Here is a 7,192-nt window from a genome sequence, read left to right as displayed (position 1 = left end):
TTGAGTGGAAATGTTAGGGGGTCGTCTTATACGCCCAGTCGTCTTATACGCCGGCAAATACGGTAGTAAAAGGGTAATATGCAAACTGACCCTAACAGCAGAAGGACTGGGAATGACTGGTCACTATGACACACACTGACCACCAGGGGGCAGATGCTCAATGCAGGAGCTGACCTCTGGTGGTCAGGGCAAAATGTGTTTTTTTTTGCATCTATTGATATGATCATGTAGTTTTTATTTTTCAATTTTTTATGTGATATGTCACATTTATTGATTTGCAAATATTGTATCAGCATTAATGGACCCAAGAGACCCACACCCTAGACACATTATGCATAAAATGGCAAATGTTAAAGACAAAGAAAGAATCTTAAAGGCAGCAAGAGATAGACAGAAAATTACCTTCAAAGGAGTTCCCGTTAGAATGTCAGCTGACTTCTCAATATAAAAACTTCAGGCCAGAAGGGAGTGGCATGAAGTACTCAAAGTCATGAAAAAGAAGGGCCTGAATCAAAGACTACTATATCCAGCAAGGCTATCATTTAAAATTGAAGGTGAAATAAACGGTTCCCAGACAAAAAGGAAGGTTAAAGAAGTACATTACCATCAAACCAACAATGCAAGAAATGTTAAAGATATTACTTTTATAAGAAGAGATTTCAAAAATGATATAAAAATAGCAAATACAAATAAAGTAAAATAGCATGATGGAAAAATAATGTGAAAAGAAATAGAAAATAAAGCAACAAACAAAAACAGGAAAAACAAAGAAAAAAGATAACAAAGTAATTAAAAAAAAAAAAAATAAAAAATAAAATAAAAATGGCACTAAATAAATACCTGTTAATAATAACCTTAAATGTAAGTGAATCAAGTGCTCAAGTCAAAAGACATAGGGTGACTGAATGGATATGAAAACATGATCCAGATATATGCTGTCTACAAGAGGCTCACCTCAGAACAAAAGATGCACACAGACTGAGTGAAGGGATGCAAAAATATATTCCATGCAAATGGAAAGGAAAAAAAAGCTGGGGTAGCAATACTCATATCAGACAAAATAAACTTCAAAATGAAGGCCATAACAAGAGACAAAGAAGGTCACCATAAGAGAAAAAGAAGGCCATTTCATAATAGTAAAGGGAATGATTCAACTAGAAAATATAACCCTTGTAAACATATATGCATCCAATATAGGAGCACCCAAATAATTAAAAAACAACAACAACAACAAACTATTGATGGGCTTCATGGAAGAGATTAACAGAAATACAGTCATAGAAGAGGCCTTTAACACCCCAGTGACATCACTGGATAGATCTTCCAGACAAAAAATGAATAAGGAAACAGAGGCCTTAAATGACACATTATGTTAAATTGATCAAGATGATATCTATAGAACATTTCACATCAAAGCAACAGGTTCTCAAGTGCACGTGGAACATTCTCAAATATAGACCACATGTTAGGACATAAAATAAGTTTATACAAATTCAAGAAGATTGATATAATAACAAGAATTTTATCAGATCACCATGGCATGAAGTTAGAAATCAACTACAGTAAAAACAAAAAAAACAACAACTCAAAACACTCAAATACATGAAGGCTAAATAGCATGTTATTCAACAATGAATGGTTTACCAGTAAGATCAAGAAAGAAATTAAAAACTCCTTGGAAACAAATAAAAATGAGCACACAACTACTCAAAGCCTATGGGACATAGGATAAGCAGTCCTGACAAGTAAGTTGGTAGCACTACAGGCCCATCTCAAGAAATAAGGAAAAGGATTTATAAAATATGTAGCCCTCCTACTAAGGGAATTAGAAATAAACACAGCAAGAAAATCCCAGAGTATAAAGAAGGAACTATTAAAGATCAGAGTAGAAATAAATGACATAGAGATAAAAAAAAGTACAAAAGACCAGTAAATCTAAAAGCTGGTTCTTTGAAAAGATAAACAAGATTGATGAATCCCTAGCCAGACTCATCAATAAACAAAGAGAGAAGCCAAAATAAATAAAATCAGAAATGAAAGAGGTGTTATAACAATGGACACCAGAAAAATACAAAGGATTGTAAGAAAATACTATGAACAACTATATGCTAACAAACTGGACAATCTGGCAAAATGGACAAATTCCTAGAAACATACAATCTTCCAAACTCAATAAGGAAGAATCTGAAAACCTGAATAGGCCAATGACAATTGATGAAAGTGAGGCAGCAAGTTAAAAACAAACAAACAAACAAAAACAAACTTCCAGCAAACGAAAGTCCTGGACCAGATGGATTTACTGCTGAACTTTACCAAACATTCAAAGAAGATTCAGCACCTACCCTCCTCAAACTATTCCAAAAGATTCAAGAGGAAGGAATACTTCTAAGCTCTTTTTATGAAGCCAGCATTATCCTAATTCCAAAACCAGATAAAGACACTACAAAGAGAAAATTACAGCCTTATATCCCTGATGAATATAGATGCTAAAATCCTCAACAAAATATTACCAAATCAGATCCAGCAATATATTAAAAAGATCATACACCCTGATCAAGTGAGATTTACTCCAGAGTATCACTTCTTTAAACTAATTAGAAAATATTAAATATTGAATGAAATATTGAAGTATTATGTCATGCCATGTTCTATGAATGGCAGTTTATATATTCAGAGCAGACATTCAAAATAACTTTTCTCTTTACATTGGGCCTCAATGTTATGTTTAAGACTAAAGGATACATCTTTTCTTCATTACTTACCCATTTGAATATCATGAAAGCCAGTTCTTTTGCTAACATAAGCAGATTGAACTTAGATTAAAAATATGCTACAATTAGCTCTTTTTGAGCTAATTGTAATTGTGCAGTTTACCAGGAAAATATTAATTTTTATTGACTTGAGACTATCTCAGATTAAAAAGGCAAGTTTAAAATTCTCAAAGATAAGTAAGCTATAAATTAAAAAATGGAGTAAAGGGGAATCAGTCCAAAGGAGTAATGGAGGAAAAAAAAAACAAGGAAAAACTTTGAAGGGATAAATAAAGACAATATAAGATCCTATTGCCTATTTTTATCAGTGAAAAAATAGGAACAAGAAAGCACTAGAGATGCATTTTAAAAAGTTGTTCATTAAGATACAGAATCTCAGTGTAGATAAAAATAAGATAACTAAAGTACAAAATCCAGCTAATGTCCATTCTCTTTACAAAAATAAATATAGGCAAACTCCTAAACCAACCTCCCCAATTAAGCAACTTTGGATATGATAGTGCATTATTGAAAACAGAGTTTGGGCCCAGCCGGTGTGACTCAGTGGTTGAGCATCAACTTATGAACCAGGGGGTCACAGTTCAATTTGAAATCATGGCACATGCCAGGGTTGCTGGTTTGATCCCCCTTTAGGTGGCATGTGGGAGGCAGCTGATTCATGATTCTCTCTCATATTTGATGTTTGTATGTCTCTTTACCTCTCCTTCTTCTCTAAAATCAATAAAAATAATTTAAAAAAGAAAACAAAGTTAGGTGTAATTTCTATTTCTCAGAAATACATGCAAAGGCATGTATACAAAATATAGAGAAAGTGAACATTAGTAAGGAGTCACATTTCTAGAAACCTGAATTCATATTTTATAAAGCACATGTGAAAAATTAATAATTGACTATGTGCTAGGCAGAAAGATTCTAGGGTCTGAGTCTTTGAATATCTGAAACAAAGCCAGAAAATGTCCCTTAATTTTCTTATTTTATAAGGAAAATAAATGATATTGATTTATAAGCCATTGATCATTGGGTTTTCCAATATGTCAGCTAAACTATTTCTAAAATATACTTACCAAATAAGCCCCAATAATAATTTCTATAGGCATTTATGTCTTTATAAATACGTTATTATTAGAGTAAGGTTGTTAATTTGCCTCTGATTACAAAGGTTTTGAATGATTTTCTCTAAAAACACATTTCCTAATAGATTCTTTATGTATTAGATATTAAATAAAATGAATATGCATGTGTTCATGTGTGTGGCATTATAGCAGAAGCATAGATAATATGAGAGGAGAGGGAAATGAAAAGATAAGGAAGTTTCAACCTTTCAGGTAACAGTTTTAGCTAACAGTTTTGTTTTTTATTTATTTAAAAGACATGAAATCTGTCAAAAATATTAGTGCTATTTAAAACTATGGCTATTATCTATATACTAGAGGCCTGGTGTACAGATTCGTGCACCGGTGGGGTCCCTTGCACCCAGTCCCGATAGGCCAAACCCCAGCAGCAAGCTAACCTACTGGTTGGAGTGTCTGCCTCCTGTTGGTCAGGGCGCATCTTAGCAACTGGTCCCTTGGCCTGGCCTGCAGGGATTGGGCCAAAACTGGTTCTCCAACATCCCCCAAGGGGTCTTGGGTTGTGACAGGGTGCAGGCCAGGCTGAGGGACCCAACTGGTGCCAAATCGGGGACGGGGAGGGACCGTGGGAGGTTGGCCAGCCAGGGAGGGACCACAGAAGGGCTCCAGGGCATGTCTGGCCCATTGCGCCTAGTCCCGATAGGCCAAACCCCAGCAGCAAGCTAACCTACTGGTTGGAGTGTCTGCCTCCTGTTGGTCAGTACACATCATAGCAACTGGTCAAACGAATGGAGGAACAACCTGCAGAATGACCGACGGAACGACTGCTCGCTATGATGCCCATTGACCACCAGGGGGCAGATGCTCAATGCAGGAGCTGCCCCCAGCCTGCAGGCCCCAGGCCAGCCAAGGTGGGTTCCAGTGAGGGCCCCCCAATCACACCACCAGTCGCCCTGCAGAGGGAGGTGACCAGCTGTGGCAGCAGGGGGCAGGGCCAGCCTGGAAATGTGCCATGCCACCCCCTGATCACCCCACTGGTCACCTGCTGCAAAGGGAGGCGAGTGGCGGCAGTGGCGGGGGGCGGGGCTGGTGGGCAGGTGGTGCCAGGTCTGCCAAGACAGGTGCCAGCAAGGGCTCCCTGATCACCCCGCTGGTCACCCCATAAATCGGCCCTGATTGCCAGCCAGGCCTAGGGACCCTACCAGTGCACAAATTTCATGCACTGAGCCTCCAGTATAGGATATAAAAGGCTAAGTGTCCATCTGTCTGACTGGTAGCTATGTCGTGCACTGATCACCAGGGGCAGATGCTCAATGCAGTAGCTACCATGCCACGCACTGGCCATTTAAAAGTAAACGGCACCAGGGACCTGGTGCTGACAAACCAACACTCAGCTTCCCCCAACTGGGACACAGGTCCCGCCACCACCATGGAGTGACACCCTACCAAGTCTCAGCCGATGCTGCCAAAATGCTTCCCACAGCCCAGCCCAGCCCAGAAATGCTGGCTGTGGGTGCTGGGTGATGCCTTCACGTAGCAATGGCAGACTTCCTCTCCCTAGTGACTAGCATCTTTGGGGTTTCTTCAGCCCAGGAATCCAACTTGCTTTATAGCCAGGTGCAAACATTTTACAGTTTAACCTAATGTTTGTGAAGCATTTTCCCATGCCTCATCTCATTTGATCCTCACAGAAGTCCTGGAGTAGGTAGATAGGAGACTCGGTAGAATCCTATTTTCATTAGCAAGATTTGAATAGCAATATTAAAAGAGAGAGAGATAGAAACATCACTGATAAGAGAGAGAATCATTGATCATCTTCCTCATGCATGCACCCCACTGGGGATCACAACCCTGGCATGTACCCTGACCAGGAGTCAAATCATGACCTCCTGGTTCATACGTCGACTCTCAACCACTGAGCCATGCTAGCTGGGCCAGCTATGGCTCTTCTTGATATATTATCCTAAATGTTTTCTTTTTAAAAATCAAGAATACTATTAAAATTCAAATGGAATTATACAACGACTTGTAACATTATGGTTAGAAAACATGAGAATTCCAATTGTAATGCCAAGTATATAAAATCTGGATCTTCAAATTATTTGTGGGTATCAGAATCTCTAACCATGAAAGAACATGACTATCTAAACTAGGATGACTGTGAAAGAATGATGCATCATTTCTTTCATTCTTCATTTTTTCAAGCATCTACCTCAGACAAAAGAAATGCCTTCTCTGCTTGCCTTATCTTCTTATACTGCATTTGTAAGCATTCACAAAGAGTCAGAAGGCTAGTTTTAGCTTAGAAAGGAGTATTGTTTTCAAAATAGCAAACATAAATACATAAGTAGCAATGTTTAATTAAGAAACATTGTGCTGCCGCCGAAACCGGTTTGGCTCAGTGGACAGAGCGTCGGCCTGCGGACTGAGAGGTCCGGGGTTCGGTTCCGGTCAAGGGCATGTACCTTGGTTGCAGGCACATCCCCAGTGGGGAGTGTGCAGGAGGCAGCTGGTCGATGTTTCTCTCTCATTGATGTTTCTAACTCTCTGTCTCTCTCCTTTCCTCTCTGTAAAAACTCAATAAAATATATTAAAAAAAAAAAAAAAAAAATTGGGCTGATTTTGTTTGCAATCTGTACTTGTAATTCTCTGGTTAACTATTAAATTCAGTGGGGATAGAATCTACTGAATAAACGTGGCCAGTGTAGTTCAATGTACCACACATTTTGTAAAGAATAATGAAATGTCTTTTTGTTGTTGTTGAGAAGTGTGTGATTTGATGATGTGAAGCTATTGACCATTTGTTATGTCCATGCATTTTTCTATTGAACTCAGACAATTATTTACTGCCCATGTCCTTATTTCAACAGATTTCATTTTATCCTGGGACTATGGAAAGCATACACTTTTATCCTATATAATAAAAGCCTAATATGCAAATTGTCCCCTTGACCAGCATTCTGCTGGGAGTTTGACTGCTTGACCAGTTGCTAATACCTGCACTGACCACCAGGGGGCAGATGCTTCAACTGATTGTTTAGCTTGCTGTGGGCACTGATGGGCTGAACTGGAAAGTGAGGTGTGAGGTTAAGAGCCCTCAGGAAGCTCTGACATCCTCCGAGGGGTCCCAGATTGCAAGAGGGTAAGTCTTGGGTGGCACACCCAGGAATCAGGCTCCCTCCTCTCTGGTTCCAGATGCATCACCCAAGAACTGCAGCTGCCAAGTCACTGCAGCTCCGCAGCTCCTGAGTTGAGCGTCTGCCTCCTGGTGGTCAGTGAATGTCATAGCTACCAGCCGGTCAGCCATTAGTATATTATGCTTTGATCTGTTGAACGGATGACCGGACACTT

This window comes from Myotis davidii, unplaced genomic scaffold (assembly GCF_000327345.1).
Source record: "Myotis davidii unplaced genomic scaffold, ASM32734v1 scaffold294, whole genome shotgun sequence".
In the NCBI taxonomy this organism is placed as follows: Eukaryota; Metazoa; Chordata; class Mammalia; order Chiroptera; family Vespertilionidae; genus Myotis; species Myotis davidii.
The sequence above is the reverse complement of the archived record's forward strand: the minus strand, read 5'-3'. Positions refer to the sequence as shown.